This window comes from Orcinus orca, chromosome 6 (assembly GCF_937001465.1).
Source record: "Orcinus orca chromosome 6, mOrcOrc1.1, whole genome shotgun sequence".
Lineage (NCBI taxonomy): Eukaryota > Metazoa > Chordata > Mammalia > Artiodactyla > Delphinidae > Orcinus > Orcinus orca.
The window spans coordinates 102,417,795-102,440,680 of NC_064564.1; the positions used below are offsets into that span (position 1 = coordinate 102,417,795).

General features: G+C 37.8%; 1 long non-coding RNA gene across 1 annotated transcript in view; it reads right to left on the bottom strand.

The window, feature by feature from the left end:
- Window positions 1-22,761, bottom strand: part of LOC125964677 (uncharacterized) — a 112,786-nt gene extending 90,025 nt beyond the window's left edge. Inside the window, exons 1-2 of the long non-coding RNA XR_007477915.1 lie at window positions 22,575-22,761; window positions 18,018-18,217 (exon numbers count right to left, since the gene is read on the bottom strand). This is a non-coding gene — a long non-coding RNA (uncharacterized LOC125964677). The remainder of the gene's footprint in view (window positions 1-18,017; window positions 18,218-22,574) is intronic.
- Window positions 22,762-22,886: the final 125 nt, after the last annotated feature.

Below are 22,886 nucleotides of genomic sequence, written 5' to 3' on the forward strand. Positions count from 1 at the left end.
ATTTCATATTTAAATGGTATTGTAAATGGTAGTATTTCTTTCATTTGAATTCTGGTTTGTTGCAAACACACACACACACACACATAATTTTTTTAACCTTTTTCTTGTATCTTACAACTTTGCCAATCTAATTTATTAAGTTCAGGTTTTAAAAAAATATAGGAGGGGGGGTTTTCCCTGGTGGTGCAGTGGCTAAGAATCCATCTGCCAATGCAGGGGACACAGGTTCAAGCCCTGGTCCAGGAGGAGCCCACATGCCATGGAGTAACTAAGGCCATGCGCCACAACTACTGAACCTGTGCTCTAGAACCCGTGAGCCACAACTACTGAAGCCCGTGCACTTAGAGCCCATGCTCTGCAACAAGAGAAGCCACCGCAATGAGAAGCCTGCACACTGCAACGAAGAGTAGCTCCCACTCGCCACAACTAGAGAAAGCCCACATGCAGCAACAAAGACCCAATGCAGCCAAAAATAAATAAATAAAAAATAAATAAATTTTTAAAAGGAAAGAAATATGGGGGTGTGTAGATTTGGTTGAATTTTCTACTTAAAAGATCATGTCATCTGTGGATTAAGCAGTTTATTTTCACCTTTTAATCTAGGAGTTCTTATTTGCTTTTTCTTGTCTTATTTCACTTGCTACATACAACCTCCACTACAATGTAAAAAAATAAGGATAAGAGTAATCATTGTTATCTTATTTGAGATCTTAGGAGAAACCATTCAGTCTTTCACCATTACATACGATATTAGCTTCAGGGTTGTTGGTTTTATTTATTTGTTATCAGATTGGGAAGTTACCTTCTATTTTTAGTTTGCTTAGAGGTTTGTTTGTTTTTGTTTTCTTTTGTTTAATTAGGAATAGATGTTTGATTGTGTCAAATGCTTTTTCTGCATGTATTGATATGATCATATTTTTTATTCCTTTAGTCTGTTAATATGAAAAATTATATTAGTTTATTTTCAAATGTTAAACTAACCTGACATTCCTGGGATAAACTTCACTTGGTTATTGTGCATTGTCTTTGTCACATATTGTTTGATTTACTAAACATTTATTTAGAATTTTGCATTTATATTCATCAGGGATACTGGAATGCAGTTTTCCTTTTATTTGTAATGTCCTTTTTTGGGTTTTGGATAAGAATAGTGTTTGCCTCATAGAATGAGTTGGGCAACAGTCCCTCCTCTACAATTTTCTGGAAGAGGTCATGTAGAATGGCAATTATTGTTCCCATAAATGTTTGGTAGAATCATCAGTGAAACCATTGGGGACTGGGGTTTTCCCTGTGGGATGTTTAACTACAAAGTCAATTTATTTAATGGATATGGATTATTTCCTTTTTTCTTCTTGAATGAACTTTGGAATTTTCTGTCTTTCAGGGAATTTTTCCATTTCATTTAATTGTTGAATTTGTTAGCATAAAGTTGCTATAATATTTCCTTATTGACCTTTTAAAATCAGTAGACTCTATAATGATGTCAATTTTCTCATTCACAAATGATGTGTGTCCTCTCTCTCTCTATCTCACTGTCTCTTTGTCTCCATTTGTCTCTCTATTTCTATCTCTATCTCTCAAACAGTCTTACTAGTTATTAATAAATTTTATTGATATTCTAAAAGAAGTAGATATTTGATTCAATGAGTTATCTCTATTATTTTTCTGTTTTCTAATTTATTGATTTCTGTGCTGATTTTTAGTATGTCCTTTCTCCAACTTACTTTAGCTTCAATATAGTCTTCTTTTTCTAGTTTTTAACACTGGAAATGATGTCATGGTATTGAGATCTTTCTTCTTTCCTAATTAAGGTATTAGTGCCATAAATCTCCCTTGAAGAACTGCATTAGAAGTAACTCACATATTTTGATATACTATGTTATTTTTATTTAGCTCAAAATTTTTCCAATTTACCTTTTAATTTTCTTTCTTCTATGGTTATTTAGAAGTGAGTTATTTATTTACCAAATGTCTTTGGATTTTCTGGAGATCTTTCTAATTTAATTCCATTCTGGTTAAAGACAATACTTTATAAATTTAATCTTTTAAGATTTATTGAGACTTATTTCATGGCCCAGAATGTATTCCATCTAGGTAAAAAATTTTGTGCACTTGAATGTTTATCATTCTGTTGTTGAGCGGTGTACTGTAAAAGTCAGTTAAGTCAAGTGGGTTGATAGTTCTGCTCAAATCTTTTCTATCTATTCCTGTTTTCTGTCAACTACTTCCATTAATTATTGAGAGGTGAGTGTTGATATCTTTAAGTATAATTGTGGATTTGTCTACTTTTTAAAATTTTTTTATTAGAGTATAGTTGACTTACAACGTTGTGTTAGTTTCAGGTGTACAGCAAAGTGAATCTGTTATACATATACATATATCCACTCTTTTTCAGATTTTTTTCCCATATAGACCATTACCTGTGCTATACAGTAGGTCCTTATTAGTTATCTATATTATATAGAGTCATGTGTTTATGTCAATCCCAATCTTCCAATTTATGCCTCCCCCACTTACCCCCTGGTAACCATAAGTTTGTTTTCTACATCTGTAACTCTATTTCTGTTTTGTAGATAAGTTCATTTGTACCCTTTCTTAGGTTCCACATATAAGCAGTATCATATGATATTTGTCTTTGTCTGACTTACTGCACTTAGTATGAGAATCTCTAGCTCCATCCATGTTGCTGCAAATGGCAATGTTTTGTTCTCTTTTTATGGCTGAGTAATATTCCATTGTATATACATACCACATCTTCTTTATCCATTTCTCCGTTGATGGATATTTAGGTTGCTTCCGTGTCCTGGCTATTGTAAATAGTGCTGCAATGAACACTGGGGTACATGTATCTTTCTGAATTATGGTTTTCTCCAGATATATGCCCAGGAGAGCAGACACCTAAGGGCGGCCCACACACAGAGGTGGGGCTGAGACCAAAGCTAAGCCCCAAGGGCTGTGCAACTAAGGAAGAAGAGCTGAAATCTCTCCCTGCAGCTGCACAATCCATGGATTAAACCCCCACAACTGGCTTGGTAAACTCAGCACCTACAGAACATCTAAATGGACAGTGAGTGCTCCCGCAACTGAGATGTGTCTAGCTGTAGGAGCTGTGGACTTTGTGGGCATGTAAATGTAGGGGTTGGGCCAGGTGAGAGTCTGAGCTTCCCCCACAGTGTCCACAATGGGTTCAGAGACTTCCCTAGAGGTTTGGAGGGTTTTCTGGGAAGATGGGGGTTTGCTGTAGCTCACCATGGGGGCAAAGACACTGGTAGTGGAGGTCCCAGGGAATTTGTTCTTGTTGTTTTATTTATTTATTTTTATTAAAAATTTAAAAACATTAAAAAAATTTTTATCTTTATTTTATTTGTTTAATTTAATTAATTAATTTATTTATTGCTTCTTTCCTGTATTTTTTGTTGTTGTTTTTCTTTTATGGGTTTTTCTCCTTTTCTTTTTGTTAGTTGTGTTTTTATTGTTTGTTTTGGTTTTGTGTTTGTTTGTTTTTTTGTTTGTTTGCTTCTTTTGTTTTTATTGTTTGCTTTGGTTTTTGTTTGCCTTTTTTGTCTACTTTTTATGGCATTACTTTTGATTTTTGCTTTGTGTATATTGAAGATCTGTTATTAGGTTTAGGATTATTATGTTCTTTTGATGAACCCCCCCTTGTATGGAATGACTTTCTTTATCCCTTGTACTATTCTTTATTCTGAAATCTACTTATCCTGATATCGATATAGTCACCTTCGCTTTCTTTTAATTAGTGTTAGCACGGTATGTCATTTTCCATCTACCAAATTTTAACTTATTTGTCTTTTTATATTTAATAAATTGTGTTTCTTATAGGATTTCTCATCTGTTTTATAATCTTTGACTTTTAATGAGGGTATTTTGATAATTTATATTAAAATTGTAATTGATATTAGTATTAAATTGATCATTGCTAATTAAATTGCTATTTGTTTTCTGTTTGTCACATCTGTTCTTTGTTCCCTTTTTTATCCCCTGCCTTTATTTGGAATTAACTGAATATTTTATGATTGTATTTATTTCCTTTATTGACTTATAAATTATAATACTTTATTTGCTATTTTAGGATGTATAATATATGTTTTAACATATCAGTCTACCTTCAAGTGATATTGTATCACTTTTCTGCTTCTGAATTTTATTTATTGTTGGCATACATTTTACTTTTACATGTCATAAATCCCATTATTATATTATTATTATTTTTGTTTAAAAAATGAATGATCATTTAAAATGCTTTAAATATTCAATAGTAAGAAAAACTCATATATCTACCCACATAGCTGCCATTTCCAGTGTCCTTCATTCCTTTGTGTTGATCCATATTTCCTTCTGGCATTGTCCTACCGCCTAAAGGAATTCCTTTGACGTTTCTTTTAACTCGTGTCTAGTGGTGGTGAGTTGTTTCAGCTTTTCTATCCCTGAAAATGTCTATTTTTCCTTTGTTTTACAAAGATATTTTCACTCTGCATAAAAGTCTAGGTTCTGGGTTGACATAATTTTTAAAAATTATAACTTTTTAAAAGTTATAATTTCGGGCTTCCCTGGTGGCGCAGTGGTTGAGAGTCTGCCTGCCGATGCAGGGGACACGGGTTCATGCCCCGGTCCGGGAAGATCCCACATGCCGCGGAGCAGCTGGGCCCGTGAGCCATGGCTGCTGAGCCTGCGCGTCCGGAGCCTGTGCTCCACAACAGGAGAGGCCACAACAGTGAGAGGCCACACACACACACAAAAAAAGTTATAATTTCACTACTTTAAAGATGTTGCTTTCCTGTCTTCTTGCATGACTTCTGACTGTTTTAGTGTCTTTGCCTGCTACTTTTAAAATCTGTGTCAGTTTTGGACTGGTTTCAGGTGATTGATTTTTCTCCTCATTATGAGCCATATTTTTCACTTCCATTTTTTAAAAATTAATTAATTAATTAATTTTTGTCTGCATTGGGTGTTTGTTGCTGCTCACGGGCTTTCTCTAGTTGCAGCAAGCGGGGGCTACTCTTCGTTGCGGTGCATGGGGTTCTCATTGCGGTTGCTTCTCTTGTTGCAGAGCATGGGCTCTAGCTGCACGAGCTTCAGTGGTTGTGGCATGTGGGCTCAGTAGTTGTGACACACGGGCTTAGCTGTGGCACACGTGGCATGTGGGATCTTCTCAGACCAGGGCTCGAACCCATGTCCCCTGCATTGGAAGGCGGATTCTTAACCACTGTGCCACCAGGGAAGTCCCTCTCTTTCATTTTATGCTCGGTAGTTTTATCCTGGATTCTGAACATTGTAAATATTACCTTATTGGGGGCTGGTTATATTTATATACTTGTAAATATTATTTAGCTATTTTCTGAGATACAGTTAAGTTAGTTGGAAATATTATGATCCTCCTATGTCTTGCTTTTAAGATTTGTTGATTGAGATAAGAACAATCTTCAGTCTAGATGTAATTATTTCCCACTACTGTGGCAACACCCTTTTTTGTTTTCTACCTAATGTCGCATGGATCACAAGATTTTCTATTCTGGCTGATAGGAAAATGCACTATTTCTGGTCCTGAATGAATATCTAGTACTGTTCCTTCTAAATTTTTTGGTTGTTTTCTCCCAGTTTTCAATAGTTTCTTTACATGAAAGCACTGTTCAGTAGTCAATTAAATACTAGACAAGGATCCTCTGCATGTCTGTGAATTTCTCTCCATGTACTGCTCTCTCCTCATCAATATTCTGTTCCATGAACACTAACCACTTTGATCTCTCTGGATTCACCAGTCTATTATCTCAATTCAGAGAGTTCACTGGGCTTTGTCTGTGTTTCCTCTCATTGTGCTATGACCCAGAGAACTTCTCAAGACAGTAAACTGAGGCAATTATAAGACTCATCTAATTTTTTTGGCCTAATGTCCAGTGTCTTGAAAACCATGATCTCATGTATTTTGTCTGTTTGTTGTTGTTTTAGTGCCTCTAGTACTCCATCTTTGCTAGAAGTGGATATCAGACTGTCAGGAGAAGGAAACCAAGTAGAATGAAAGGATTTAAGGATCAGGTTTAACTGGATTTTTATTTCTGAATTTTCCACTTATTCTGTAAGCTTGTAAATATTTTTTCTCTTTTGAAGACTTCAGTTGTCCAACTGTAAGATGGAGAAAATAAAACTTGTCTCAAATGGTTGCTCTGAGGACTAAATAAAGTGCTGGTAATAATCCAACAGAGTGCACAATAAATGTCTGTGGCCCGTTCTTTTGGTGGCACATGGTACGTTGATTTGTTGAGATTGTGTCAACTAATCATAGCTTTCTCTATCAGTGGTTCCTGCTTAGAGACAACTTCTCAAACAGTTCTTGTGGAATCACTTATTTGTACTTGACAGCAAGAATTCAAATTCATTTCTGCTAAATATTATTCTGTTAGAATCAGATTTATCCTTGTCTCACTCCATTCCTGTTTCTCTGGATATTAACTCTGATGGCTAACCATTTTCTCTACATCTTCCAAGCAAAACTGTCATTTACAAATTGGCTAAGCACACCTTTCATCTAAAGTGTAACTCTCTATCTTGAAGTACTATCTTGTAATAAACACCTAAACATCTCCATTTGCCTCCCATATTCTGGTTAAAAAAAAAAAAAGGTACACATATTGAGTGTATTCATAGTTTCTAAAAACTGTAAATCCAGAAAAATAAGACCACTTGTTATGCGTCAAGGGCATGACCAATGCATTACTTCACAATCAGAAAACCAGCGAATTTCATAACATGTGACATCAGAACCAATATACAAGCATCTTTTTAACATTGCGTAATTTTAAGAATGACATTTTATGAGCCAACATGATCTCTGGATTGTATTAATATCTGATTGATGTTTCAAATGTCTCTAATAGTCAGCCTGAGTAGTCAGATAAAAAGAAAAAAGAAGAGACTTCATAAGAAGTCTGATACAGAACCTAGCCTTGATCATCAGAATGTTTGCCTGGAGTGTCCGTTGATACCAAGTTAAAACACTAGTGGTGGGACAAATTGGGAGATTAAGTTTGACATAAATACCCTACCATGTGTAAAATAGATAGCTAGTGGGAACCTGCTGTATAGCACAGGGAGCTCAGTTCGGGGCTCTGTGATGACCTAGATGGGTGGAATGGGGGTGTGGGAAGGAGGTCCAAGAGGGAAGGGATAGAGATATACATATAGCTGATTTACTTCATTGTACAGCAGAAACTAACAAAACATTGTAAAGCAATTTTACTTGAATAAAAAAAAAACAACAACGAAAAAACACTAGTTGCTGGATAAATACTTCCCTCTATAGTGGAAAGCTTCACATAAAACAAGTAACTGATAGTTTATAGGTTCTTATGGTAAAATGACATAGGATATTAAAAAAGTGGGGGTAAATTATGCAAATAAGGATATAATAATGACAATAATGGATTCCATTATAATCATGATAATATCCAAAATGTGTACATTCTTTTTAACTTTCTAATGATGTATAATACATATATACCAAAGACCATGAGAACATTATTACGTATTTTAAATATTTTCCACTAATATCTGAATCCTTGTTATGCACTTTATGTTTGAATAATGGTATCTCTAAACTGAGGTTATAGATACTGAGGCTGAGAGAGTTTAGGCAACTTGCTTAAAATAGGTGATATTGCTATTATTAGGCATATGACTTAAGACTTGATTATGTGCACTGGATGATTCCAAAGCCACTGCTCTTTAGCAAAGTTGTCTTCCAGTCCCTATTTTGTGAAATGTACATATTCTATCAAATTTAATCACCATAGAAACTATGTAACAGATAGTACTCTCTCTGTTTTACAAATAACGAACCCAACCTTCAGTATGTTTAAGTAATGTTCCTAATACACTTAATGTCTGACAGAATGGGGGTTCAAGTCCAGGTCATTTTTATTCTCTTTTAACACACTTCCCTATTTCTCTCCATACTGCCAAGCTTGCCTACCTGCCTGCCTGTCTGCATTTGTAAATAAATAAATAAATAAATATTCATTGTATAATGTTTCCATCTGAGGTCCAGCCATGAGAAGGAGTAAGTCAGATGAAAGGTGGGTTCTGGGAGAAAGAATATGCAGAGACAAAGGAACACTTAGTGTGTTTGGAAACTGAAATTGCTGTGAGGAGGCTGGATCTCAAGAAGTGGTTTCAATCCTGGTTGCACAGCAGAATCACCAGGGAAGATTTTTTTGATAACTACTGATGAGAGACTTCATTCCAGACCAACTAAATCATCATTTTTGTGCATAGGAGGGGAGGCATGTATCTATTTATTATATTTTTCAAACATTTCCAGGTGATTTTAAGGTGTAGCCAGGTTTGAGAACACTGAATTAGAGATTAGGTCTCGATTTCATCAAGACCTGAAAGCCATGTAAATGAGTTGGATTTAATCTAAAAGGCAGTTGGAACCACTGAGAAGTTTTAAGCAGAGAAGTAACAAAATCCCATTCACAGCTGAGGCTGCCATATGGAGAACTCACTGATCAACAGAGTGGCACCATTAAGAAGCCAGTTGCAAAGATGATGGTGGTAATATATATACTAGAGATGGAAGAAAAATAAAAATATATGAGAATGTTAGGTGTTAGGAGTGTAAAGACTTGGGAAATAATTCTTTGTAAAGGGTGCAACAGAAAGAGGACTCAAGAATAATTCCCCACATTTTTGTCTTGTTTTTGTCATTCCTTAAGTCACCATGGATAACGGAGGAGGTTTGAATAGAAATTGGTTCAGTCTTGAGCATTTTGGTTAGGAGTACTTGTGGGATCTTCAGGTAGAAATATTTGAGAGGCACCAAGCACACAAGACTGAAGCCCAGGAGAGCAACCTGGCCCGGGTCTATGGAGTTAAAGTCCTTTGCAACAGGTGGTGATTGAAGCGATGTGTTTTCTGTTGTTGCTGGCAGTGCTGGTGGTTGGTTGGGTGGTTGATTGGTTTTAAGAATTTGCTTTTGGAATGAATATATGTATATGTATAACCGAATCACTTTGCTGTACCCCTGTAGAAGGGTTTATTCTGCTTTCTGCCACAGAACCAATGTTCGCTTTCTATACTGTGGATATCATGAGACATTTTGCAAAAGAATACCATAAACTGGGTTCTATGCCTGTGGCCTAGGGTTTAGCAGATAACCATTTCTGCTGGTATTTTCTAAAGTGCTCTGGGAAATGCCTGAACAATATTTGAGTAGTTGTGATTATGTGGACAATTAATACTACTCTGACAAAAATTTAGTGAAGGGGAAGTAAAATATGTTGAAGAGATCTTAATCACACAGAATACTCTCATTTTACAAATGGGGAAATTGAGTCTAATGATGGGAAGTAACGTGTCTGAGGGTGCAGAGCTGGGATCAAAGCAGGATCTGTCTGGATCCAGTGTTTTCCATTACAAAGTTCCTAAATTGGAAAAAGTGGGTCCAATGTCCTAGCACAAATGAAGGTAAAGAACAATACAAATGGGATTTAGCTGGTCTCAACTGGGCCAGATGATGGGCTAGGGAACACAATAAATTATTGCTATTTTAGTTAAACTGTGTAGGACGCCACTTCCACTGAGAAGAGCTTTTCCTCTCATCATACAAATGTAGAGAAAAGAAGACCTCACACGCAATTACATTAGTGCTTGATGATGTCTAATACGAATTTGAAAATGGAACAATTAGCTTAAATCAATAAGTGAGGCTTCCTCGCCTACTGGGTGGCACAAAGAAAGTCAGGAGGTAGAAGAAAGTAAGTCAGTGGGTGGGACTAGCTGTCCATTTCATACTGAAACACTGGACTTTTTAAACCAGTGGACCCGTTGAATTTCCTGAGAGAGGAAATAGTGCTAAAAAGGGAAGATAGCCCTTCAGCTGGAAAGAAAACATATGATTCCAGCACATTTGTTTAGTCTTTCTGCAACTCAGATAAAGCAAAAGGCTCATTAATTTAGAATTGGTGATAATCTGTACAGGGCCTATTCTGAAGTTTACCTTTGCTTTATCTGGCTAAAAGGATTTGGAAAGCAAATTAACAGTGTACACAGGATGGCAGGCAGCAATATTTAACCTCTTTAAGAGAGCAAACTTTCTCCCAGTATCTGTAAAACACAATTTATACATACAGATATGACAAGCTAGTTACAGATTATTTTTATCTATTGAGTATAGCAGGACCCTGATGATTTCTACCTAGGACGCTTACCTTAGTTTGACCCAACGCATGTGTTTCTGAAAGAAGTCAATCTGCATTGATTTTATAATTATCAAACTTTTAAAATATTGATACTAACTGGACAGGCCTTGTGTGTCACAATTAGTTCCACTTAATAACCTCTAACCTTGCTTCTATCAAGCAAGAAACACAGTGCTTTAAGCAGCATGTGTTATAGAACAAAGAGTAGATATGGAAACCAGAGGTCTCGGGTTCAAGTCCATGTTCATGTGTTCATTTGTGTTATGTTACTTTGCACACATTTTAGATTAGATGGGGATTAATCTCATTTCTAGAACCACCTTAAATGGGGATAAAGATAGCTCTGTTGTAGTACTCATAGGGTTGAATCAAAGATGAATTCTGCTAATAGATATGAAAATTCATGATGAGGCAGTATTAGAATGTAAAACAATTCCATTATTACTTTTAGCCTCATTAAAGACTGAAAACTGAAGCAAAAAAAAAAAAAAAAGACCATCTTTTATAAACCAACTCATTATTTTTTCCAGAACTGCCACTGTTTGTCAGTTCACTGCTAACATCCCAGCTGGATTTGCACATTTCTGGTGTACTTAGCTACATTAAGCTATTACTAATCACTGCAACGTCCATTAAGAATTCCTTGAATTAAGGAGTCCTGGTACCTTTGCCTTCCTCCTGCTCTATTACCTGGGCTCTTCTTCTGTGTAAAAGTTGGTCCTCTTTAATTTTGTATGCGCACTTTGACGTACTTCTGCACTAGCACCCTAAGGTGCCTTTGTAAATCTCCCCTTACGCTTCTGTATCCACACCAAGACCATGGACTGCTTTACTTCTGCCCTATGTTTTATTCATCTCTGTGTCCAAAGGGCTTGGCATAGTAGGTACTCAACACAGGCTTAATAAACAAATAATTGAATAAATGAGAAAGATGAGGACATACAGAAAATGAGTGGGAGAGAACATTTTGTACTGGGCACAGGATCATGGTTCTAACAACTCCTCAAGTCCCATCTGAAGAAAAGTGCCCCATTCACAGTTTCTGCCACAGAGAAAGCTGCCTTTTCTACCATGTGAACCCTTGACCACAATTTACTAGATTTATGGTGGGTACCAGACCCAAGGGTAGACACATCCATAGGTTAGCTGGACAGCAAGGATGTGCCATGGCATCTCATCTTGCCTGGTTGTAGAAGAAAGGACAGGAAGTGGCTACTCAGTCCAAAGCTGGCTGAATCAGACATAATTACCACCAACATCCAACTCCACCTTTTTTTCCCTTGGTAACACAATCTGATGTTTGTACAAGTACCAATCATTTAGGAAAGTTGACTATATCTCCTGCTCAGAAGTAAAACCTAAGCCAATCATAGTAATCTCATTCTCTTTGCCAGCATTTCACTTAGGCATGGCATGTGTCATAATTCCAGTAAATGAAATGTGAAGTCGATGTGGGAAAGTCTCCTGATGAACTTCTGGGAAAAGTTTCTTCATTCTTAAAAAGCAAAACTTAGTGTCTTCTTATACAGGATGTAGCCACGTTTGGTTGAGATGCTTAGATTGGCTACAACAAAGATCATGAGGGGGAGGTAGCCGTAGAACACACCCAGCATGCCAAGAACAGCAAAGCAGACCGAAGTAAAGAATCCAGATCCTTAGGTCTTCAAAGAGGTACTGAATTAAAGGACTCAGGAGAAGCCCTACTGCAGGACTTCATATGATTAGATGGTAAAATTACCTTGTTGTTTAAGTCAATTGAATCAGGGTTTTCTGTTATTTGTAACCAAAGACACAGTGACAAACACAACCATCAATCCATACACAGACCAATTTTCTATGTAGCTGCCTAGTGCAAATCATGAACTGACCTTTTAAAATTCTTTTTTTTTTCTTCAGAAATAGCACTTGGAATTACTGAAAGAAGAAAAATTTAAGAGAGGAGCTAAATCCCTGAGATTACTAATTAGAGAAAGAGTTTGGAGCTGCCTTAATGAGTCATGGACAAATTCAACTCTTAAGGAAGTAATAATTGTATGTAAGCAAAGGTAGCCAGCTGGTGGAAAGAGAACAATAGCCCAAAAGGTCAGAAAGACATCACAGACTGACGCTGAGCTCCCTGAAGGCAAGAGACTGATGGAGGGAGTATTAAGCCCTATAAAATACCTTGATTTTTAATGACATTTTCCCCCCATTTCCTGTACGCATGAATTGCTTACCTGGAGTTAAACTGGGTCTCATTTGGCTCTTTACAATCAAAAGAACTGAACATATCTACTGAATGAACAGAAGTAAAATGACCTCATGACTGATTCTGAATTTTTTCATTTATAGGAATTAATGAAACCAAACAAAAAACCCACCTACGGGACATCCCTCTTTTCCCTACTGCATTTCTAACTAGTATTTACCCAGTTTCTGCTTAATATCCCAAGACATGGAGTGAACTCTCTCCTCTCAAGGACACATTCTACCATTATTGAATGGTACTGACTGATAAAATGCTCCCTCTGAGGTAGAAATTAAATCGATTTCCTGAATCCCTGGGATCATCTCCAAACATATAGAGCAGTAGTTATCAACTAGGACTAAACTCCTTCCCATTCCCACCGCCCCCCGCTGCCAGGGGACAACTGCTAAAGTTTAGAGACATTTTAAGCTGTCATGACTGAGGGGTTGCTACTGGCATCTGGTGGGTCGAGGCAAGGGATACTGCTATATGTCCTGCGAGGGACAGAGCAGCCTCTCAAAATAAACAATTATCCAGCCCCTGATGTCAACAGTGCCAAAGCAGGGAAGCCCTGACCTAACGGGGTCTTAGACACAGTAAATAAATCCCTCTTTTGGAGGAGGAGACAAAAAAAATACCGTGGTTTTGGAGCGTTTCCATTAAGCCCTTCACATTTTCTATTAGTACCACAGCACAGGTATTAACTAAATGGTCATATATAATACCTGGTCCCCAGGTCCTAAAAGACAGTTGACCCTTGAACAACATGGATGTGAATTGTGTAGGTCTACATATATAACAAAAATGTACGACAGTACTACACAATCAGCGGTTGGTTGAATCCACAGATGCAGAACTGTGGATAGGGAAGGCCAACTGTAAATTTATATGCGGATTTTCAGCTGTGCAGAGGGTTGGTGCCCCTATTCCCCGAGTTGTTCAAGCATTAACTGTAGTTGAAAGTGAAATAGCCCTTATTTGGAGATCAATGGAGCAAACAATACTGAGGAAGAAGTACATCAGATTCTTAGAGGTGCGCAGTTAATGGCTTTCCATGCTTCGGAGCAAAGGCATCTGCGATGCATAGGGAGCTCTCCCAATGTGAGTACACGCTGCGGCCTATGAGTAGATGCTTCGTGACTCTACTTTGGAAATGCCTGAGTCATATCCTTGGCTTTGTTCCTGCAGTGGACATCTGTTGTTTTTGTCTCCCTTCTCCCTTCTTTTGGGAATAGCACTCGATTTTCCTTTGGGAACATACTTCTCCCTATAGAGGTATTTCCTAAAATGTCTTAAAGGAACCATCAGTCAGAGGCTCATACTTTCTTGTCATGTGTTGGCAATTGTATCAAGCTAGGCCAATCAGTCTTCATCTCCTTGGGATTTAAATCTTGAGTGAAGTAATATGAGACTGGGAAACATTTGAAGCTGATTTATAATGAATTGGGATGGTGTCCTAAAGAGAATGCCTACCATTCCTTCTACATAGATTCCCAACTGTTTTTTGTTTCTGATCCAGTTGTCCAACTAACCTCTCAATTTTACAAGTTGCCCCCACATACTTTTACCGCCACCCCAGGACTAGCTTTAGTTTCTTAAACTTAATCATCCTCAATTTTTATAACCACAGAATGAGGTACTAGGAAGGGAGTCAATACATTTGGATTCTCAGGCTATGGCTGCTCTCCATGGACTCTTATGGTCATGGGAAGGGTACTTTTCCTCTCTGAGTCTGTCTCCTCACCCATAAAAGAGAAATAACAGACTAGGTCATTCCTAAAGGGCCTTCTAGCTCTAAGGTCCTAAATTGCTAGTAAGTATTGGACCTTCTTTGACTAAGAAAGGCAAACGAAACCTCTAACACAGCCAGGAGGTGGTGCTCCAGTACCACGATGATACAACCACTAACTGTCCAAGTAGTGCTGCCCCTGTTGGGGATAAGGGCTTCCAAGAATCCTGCAGGTCATTTCCACACTGTCTGGCTGATCTGGCCACGTTTTCCTCCTCTATTGCTAAACACAACTCTGTGTGCGGCTAATGTGAGAAGTCTTTGCTCGATCTCTGTTGGGATGGATAAATGTTCCTCCTCAAATATTTCCCTATTGGACAGTGGAAATATTTCTCAATATTTGGTAAGTCACAATGATGTTTGGTAGAGATGGGTGGTAGAATTATGCATGTTATCAGGTACATCAGTGAGACAAGCAGCTCCGAATGCCATGGGGGATAAAACAAATATGGACCTTGCCTTCTGGTACCAGCTCTGCCATGTATTTGCTGTGTAACATTGGGAAAATGATATTGTATTTTTCTTCAGTTACCTCCTCCGTAAGCAGTGACATTGCATGAGATCAGTGGTTCCCAAATTTATACTTTGTCAGAGAAAAAGAGTGGAAAAAATCTTTCCTTAAGTAAAGTCATACATGAAATCCTCAAACATAAATACTTCTCAAACCTTTTTGCATTACAAGTGGCGGAAATGGAATTCAAACAAACTTGGAAGTAAAACAGGAGAAAAAAAAAGTAAAACATGTCAGATATGGGATCAAAAGCTGTCATCAGAGATCCATCACTCCACCTCTCATGTACCTGTAACTGCTTGGCTTCATTCTCAGCCAGACCTTCAACGTGTGGTAGCAAGATGGTCCTAGAAGAGAGAGGGAGGGAGAACAGTTCTGCCTCCCACCCCTACTCCCTATCTCTCTCATTTTGAGAGATTCCAATGAAATGGCATATCTCTGTTGTTAAAGAGACAAGGCTGCATGCTTGCCAGTTCTATTAAAATAACACAGAGCGAAAAAGGGAATATTCCACATGGGAGACAACAAGAAGGAAGGAAGGATGGAAGGAGAGAGATTCAGTACTCAAAATGTATATAAAACTGGGATTTCTCTGACTGGGGGAGATAAAAGAACTATCTTTCCACCAGTTTATGGTGGAAGAGAAACTAAAAACCATAGGACTAGGGGTCTATAAAATTTCTTGAGACTCTGAGGGTCCAGACCTCAAAATTGAGAAAAAGGGGACACAGTTCTTTTCTCACTCTCTCTTTGTCGTGTTAAACCTGAAGTTTCCCCATTTTCTATGAGCTAGCTATTTATTTAGAAAACAAACTGATAACTTGCCATCTTTGCTTTTCTCCTTCTTCAGAATGATTTTAACCTTGTTTATAGCATGAACTTTCTTTGTACATGGGAGAAAACCCAGAGATGATTCTATTATTTAAATGATGCAATTGAGGAACATATAATTAAATAAGCCAGTTACCAAAGGATTGGTATAAAATATTACATGTGTAAGAGCCCAGTGAAATCACCTTGCCCAGCTCAATCATTTTCCATTGGAGGAGACTGAGATCCAGAAAGGAAAACCTGTCCTCCCAATGCCATGCAATAATTTAGTCCCAAAACAGGAATTAGAAGCCCAGACTGCTGTTTCCAGATCCATTATTCCCTCTAATCGGTGCTTTGGTGTGTGTTGTACATAGTGATATCTTTTTCCTAACACAGTTCTGATCATGTCACTTCTGTCCTTAATTATTTACATCATTCCCATCTTTATGGAATGGTACAAACAACACTTAGCATGACATTCAAGACCTTTTTGACGCGAGCCCTTGCTTACTTGTAGCTTTATTTCTACCACTCCTTTATGAGCTAGCACAACTGGCTTTTCCTGCCATCTCTCATACATTGTGGTATTTCTGGCTTCTGGTCTTTGCTCAGACAATCCCTCTGTCTAGAATACTATGCCTCTCATCTCGTAAACCTCTCCCCCTTCTCCTTCTCTAAGGCTCAGTTCATCTGTTACTCCCTTTGAAGCATCCTGTGACACATTCTCTTTCTGTAAACTTGTTGTGATATCGCTCTGTTTCCCTCATGGCATCTCATGATTATTTCTATGGTTGCTCTTACTAAGTTGAATAGAATTTTCAGTTTATTGAGTTAGCACTGTCCGTGTCATTTTGAATAAATGAATCATTTGACGTTAAGCTTTGTGAGAGACAAATCTGAGTACAAAAATGCTTTCCCAGGACCTCTGAAAATACACTAGAGCAGGCTAATGATTCTCTTTCTTGAAAGCCTGAGAAAAACTCCAGAATCCTCTACAATGTGATGTAGCCACTACCATTTAATCGAAGTTGGTAACCAAATGGAAACTTAACTTACCATCTCCATATTTATCTAAAATAAAAGGCTTTAAAAAGGTACATTTCTTCTAAGATATCACATTCATTTGATACTGAAGTCATTGAAGATCTGGAGGCTACATCTTGGATCAATAAAAAAGAACACTGTGATTTGATAGTAATGTCTGTCAAAGCAGCAGAAGGTATAATAGTGACATATATTAGGTCCATTTGCTGACTCCACCTCAATTCAATTAAAAGATTCTCGGTCTTTTAATCCCTGTTCCACGTTTGAGGTTTAACTTTCACTGTTTGACACACCTTAAACACGTCATAGTGATGGCTCACTATTGACCATCCTTCCACAGGTAAAGCAAGCCGCAATTTACATGCACTCCCTACGTCTAACTATCATGGCACTCATTTCTCTCTTTCTGCAGAAAGTGAAATTAGCCCTCCTGCAACCTAAGTCTTCCATTTATCTGGCTCTCTCTGCTAAGCATCATAGTGATTTGGGTTCTCTCCTACCCGAAGTGTAGATGATACTCAAGGATAAAGGAAGCAACTTTTCCATCTTTGCATCCAACTTCCTCCTCATGTAAGATAAGTTCAAACTATTTCACTTGTTCCTGTCTTTGCACCAGTACCTTACACATATGATCTCATTTCATCTTTATTGCAATTCTATAAAGTAAGTATGATCATCCTCACTTTCAGGAAAATGATGTTGGGATCAGATAAAATAACTGATTTACTCAAAATCAAACTGTTTATACATCCCAGAGTCGGAGTTTGAACCAAGCCATTCTAAATACAAAATGTATTTTATTTTAATTCTGTTAGTAAGTATTTTCCAAATGACTAAGTGGACAAATGGATGAATGTCCAGACCTGTTTGAAATATTTTCCACCTTTGGCACAATTTATGTATTCGCCCAGAAATTTACATATTGTTCTACCTCTGTGCCCATGTCAAAGAGATGACAGATTATAATCCCACTTGAGATTTTTAAGTAGGTTTAATTAGGTTTCTGTAACCAGAGACTAAAGGGGTCCTGATTAATACATGTAAAAGAAGCAAATATATGGTACAGTTAGCTAAGAGTGGAAAGTCAGGTTAATAAAGAAAAACTCCTGGGGAAGTGCCAATGCTGAATGTAAGCTAAGTATCTGGCACCTCAAGTCATAAGGCATGTGTACTCTTCACAGTGACACAGATTAAATCCCAAAGAAATATTTGAAAATACTTCATCCAGCATTTCCCAAAGAATTCTATAAGACTTTGTTTCTTCTATAGGATGCTCTTAAGTGGTTCCATGGAAAAGATGAGTTTCACTGCTAAAGGATTTATCAGGGATTTTGACTGTTAATATGTATCATGAAGCATGTAGTGTTACGTGTGTTATTATAGCTACCAAACTCATTTTACCACAGATTCTGTACTTACGCATCTTGAAAAGTGATGTCCTGAGGGATGTGCTCTGTGGAGTTCTGGCATAGTTTGAGTTCCTCATTTTAAAAGTGGGGGATCAGAGGCTCAGAGAATTTGAGTCACTTGCTTGCAGTATATAGGAGCAGAACTTGAGGACTGTTGCTGAGTTTTTAGTCCAAAGTTTTATGATTCTCCATCTGGCTGAAGTGTGGTCACTGTTAAATCAAGTAAACAAGGACTTGATTACTTAGACTGAATTGGCTCTAATGCTGTGACGGTCTATGTAAGCAAAGCAAAAATCTAAGCCTGTAAATGCCTTAAGTTTATGAAATAAAATGCTAAGGCCCTCAATTACAAACAGCCAACTAGATTCTAAGCTATAGTCAATCAATAATTCCTTTACTGGGCTTCCCTGGTGGCGCAGTGGTTGAGAGTCCGCCTGCCGATGCAGGGGACACGGGTTCGTGCCCCAGTCCGGGAAGATCCCACATGCCGCGGAGCAGCTGGGCCCGTGAACCATGGCCGCTGAGCCTGCGCGTCCGGAGCCTGTGCTCCGCAACGGGAGAGGCCACAACAGTGAGAGGCCCGCGTACCGCAAAAAAAAAAAAAAAAAAGAAAAAAAAATTCCTTTACTTCACTTCTGCCTTTTCTCTATAAATATCTCTCCCCAGCTCCTGTTGGTGGAGCGTTCCTAACTACTTCTGATTTGGACCTGCCCAATTTGACTTGCCTTTTGCTCCCATAAACTCTGAAAATTTTAATGTGCATCAGTTTATCTTTTAACAGTCCTAGTGATGGAAGAAGGAACCAAAAGAGACTCCGAAGAGGCCCCAGGAGCAATGAGCAACAAGGCATAGGTACCTGCTGAGCTCCTTGAACTCACTGCTTCCTTGACGCCTCTGGAGGTGGTGGGTAAGTTCCTCTCAGATCCTGAATCCTAGCTCCACAGCTTATCATCATGAACTTTTAGACTTTATTTGTGCTTTTATTATTTTTTTTTCTGGACAGAGTCCAGAAACCACTGGAGTTAGACTGGGTCCAACTTAAAAACCAGACCAGGCCGGCGGTCGGAGTGGTTCCAACTTAGAAACCTGGCTGGGTCTGGGGTTAGACTGGGTCAAACTTAGAAACTGGACCGGATCTGAATTAAATTCGACTGGGTCCAGTGTGAAGGTTCAGGTCAATAAAATCTTGTTTTAAGGCTAAACTTAAAGGGGTTATCCTTACCAAAGATACTCAAATTACAGTGGCCACAGAGAAGAACTTTTTTTTTTTTGCAGTACACTGGCCTCTCACTGTTGTGGCCTCCCCCGTTGCAGAGCACAGGCTCCAGATGCGCAGGCTCAGTAGCCATGGCTCACGGGCCCAGCCGCTCTGCGGCATGTGGGATCTTCCCCAACCGGGGCACGAACCCGTGTCCCCTGCATCGGCAGGCGGACTCTCAACCACTGCACCGTCAGGGAAGCCGGAGAAGAACTTTTAATAGTCTTAGATAAGCTTATCCATTTACAAGGTGCCCTAGAGAAAAAGGTGTCTCAGCTAGACACTCACTATAAAGGGTAGGGAAGAAGTATGTTGCTTCCTCTATAGTTTCTGGTGACCAGGATGACATCCACTGGGATACCCCACTTGCCCTGGAGCCTACAGATGGCATCCTGGAAAACTTGGCAGAAGTTGGAAAAGAATTCTTACCAAAGCCTGGTTGAGAGAGGAGGGGAGAATTTCACATTGGCAGGGGAAAAAAAAGAAAAGAAGAAAAAGAAGAAAGAAAACAAAAAACAAACAAAACAAAACCAAAAACTACATTAGTTATATATCCTTTTATTTTCAAGGACAGCTACTGCCTTCTTGTTTGTCTCATTTTGTGTCCTGAGAGCTTGGCTTGTCAACTGTCATGGTGTTGGCCCCCAAAGTATTGCCAAACAGAAATATGGGTTGTACCTCACTTGTGGCTAAATATGGCTGGATTGTATGGTGTGGTTTGGTATGCCTTTATGGTGTGTCTACTTAAAACTATTTTCCAAAATATTTTTGGTAACTTAAAACTCTAAAGTTATACTGAGATAAGTTAAATAATGAGTATTCATTGAATATCTAGATTACTTCCAAATAAGATAAAAAACTGAGACATTAATTAGTGAAAATAGTTTTATCCACTTTAGGTTTCCTTTTACCTAGAAACTTAAGATATTTGGATCTATTAGTAAAAATGTTTTGTGCCACACTGAAAAATTTACTATGAGGAAGAATATACTTCTAGAAATCGTGAAATATATTCATAATTTGCCAATCCACAGAATGCTAGTGTAGCAGGTAGTCCACAATTGCTTACTTCTTAGTTTTCACTAGGAATAAAGGATTCTAATGGTTAAGAATTCTAATCAATATATGTAAATGAATTAAAGTGATGTAGAAATAATAAGGGTGAAAGGAAACAACCATGTATGAAAAGTAGGTGGGGAAACTAGAATGACCAGCTGTTCCAGAATGAGAGAGAGAGAAAAAACACAGGACAAAACCTGAATGGAGGAAAAAAACTGTAGAAGATTTGTGAAAAAGGAGGGTTTTTTTTTTTTTTTTTTTTTTGGTTGGTTGGTTGCTTTGTGGGCTCAAGCTGACTAAAATTGGAATGGATTTATTTAAGTTTTTGAAGAATGAGTTTCACTATCAAAAGTATACTGGTGCAGAAATCAGAATTTGATTTTCTCTCCGTTATGTTTTCTTTCTTTTTTTTTTTTTTTTTTTTTTTTTTGCGGTACGCGGGCCTCTCACTGTTGCGGCCTCTCCCGCTGCGGAGCACAGGCTCCGGACGCCCAGGCTTGGCGGCCATGGCTCACGGGCCCAGCCGCTCCGCGGCATGTGGGATCCTCCTGGGCCGGGGCACGAACCCGTGTCCCCTGCATCGGCAGGCGGACTCGCAACCACTGCGCCACCAGGGAAGCCCTGATTTTCTCTCCGTTAAAATGCCAACGTGCCTTTGGACTATTGGTCTTCTCTTGATAAGAGATTATGAAAGGTTTTTTGGTTTGTTTTTGTTTTTGTATTTACCTTTTGGGTAATCTACCCAGAAAGCAAAGATTTTGTGTCTTATCAAAATAATATATTGTGCTTCATGTTGTCATTATCAGGGGTTTGATTACTTAAGCAAGCCCAGTCTTCTCCATATTAGAAGAGGTAAGTTTTATTCACAGCTGTGTAACCTTCTGTTATTTGTCTTTAACATCTTCTGTTGTCATAGTTAAATAGATAGTTAAATATCATTTCATAATTATCTGAGATGTTACTTAGTCAATTGTTCAAACCTTTTGACATTTGACAACTTTCCCAAATCAAATTCTAAACAGAGATTTTTTTTTTTTAACCTCAAAAGAACTTTGAGATTTCCCAGAGAGCTCCTGGAAAATCTCAAAGGTTTTGTCTCTCCCCTTATAAAAGAGAGATGTTAAAATAATTAGGTTTATTTGGAACATTAAATTACACGGGAAGCACTGTTAAATAAGAAGTGATGATTAACTTTCTTGGGTTATATGTGCATAGATGTATGTTACTAATATAGGTATTCCAGAAATTGTTTCAAGTTTCTAGAAATCTATCAATACTCTCATTGTCCTATTATTAGGACAATGTCTTAAATTATCATATGTCATGAAAATAAGTACATTTTCTTATCAAAAGAACTCTCATCAGATCTTTAACCATGACCATTTTTAAAAGTCTTTTATTTAATTAACTAATTAATTGATTTATTCATTTATTGCCATAGCCTGCAGCATGTGGGATCTTAGTTCCCCAACCAGGGATTGAAACTGCCCCCTGCATTGGAAGCTCAGATTCTTAACCACTGGACTCCCAGGGAAGTGTCTGAAAGTTTTTTTTGTCATTTATAGACAGTTATCGTTTTACTCTGATACTTTTGCAAAGGTGCTTCATCTTCAGAGAGATTCACGGAAAGGACTCTGACAGGTACTCTAGAATACAGGTTGCTGACAATTTTAAGATCATAAAAACTGAACTAAAAAAAAACAAAAACTGAACTGCCTAGTAATTTCCAGAAATAATGAAAAAACTGGATTCAAGCAGAATAAGAATTAAAAATATGGGATTGAATACATTTATGAGAATGATTATCACTTTTTGCACAACCTTTTCTTGAAACATTGCTGGTTCCTTAATGTTTTATTTTTCCAGATTTAAGGAAAGCTTTTTCTCTTAAGCTATCTATGACTTACAATAATTTTGTAAAGTATATCTCTATAAATAGAATTGAAACATTTACTTTTTCTCCCTACCTGATCCTTCTAGAATTCAGAAACTTGTTGAGTAGTCTTATTTTCATGGCAATATAGTTATTCACATAAGTTCAATAAGAATCTGTTCTCCTTATAACAGGACACAACTGGAAACATGGTTATATTAACAAGGCTTTGACTGGAATGTCACATCTGAGAATATACATAAAATCATATGTGACCAGACAGTCTTAAGGAGCTAAGACTGACTTTATAAAGCCAATAGAAGCCCCTTGGAAAGACTGGCCTGGTATCTTGCTTACACGGTTCTCAGTAGCCTTACCAGGTGAATAAGGAAGGTCACTTCCTGGCATGCCCGGGAACCTCAGGATATCCTGGGAAACACAAGAAGAGAGAAATTTACCCAAATATATAGGTATTCCAGGCAAATTCTGATGGTGGTTCTTGTCGTGGCTTCTTAGCCTGCAGTGACTTTTAAAATCTATTAATTTAAAATTCCTTACGAAAAATTCCAGCAAAGCAGATTTTAAAAGGACCTGTATGAATAATCACTATTCTTGCTTCACTTATGTAAAAAATCAGGCCAAGTTTAATGGCACTAGACTTATTTTGCAAACAAATTAGTCTTACTGTG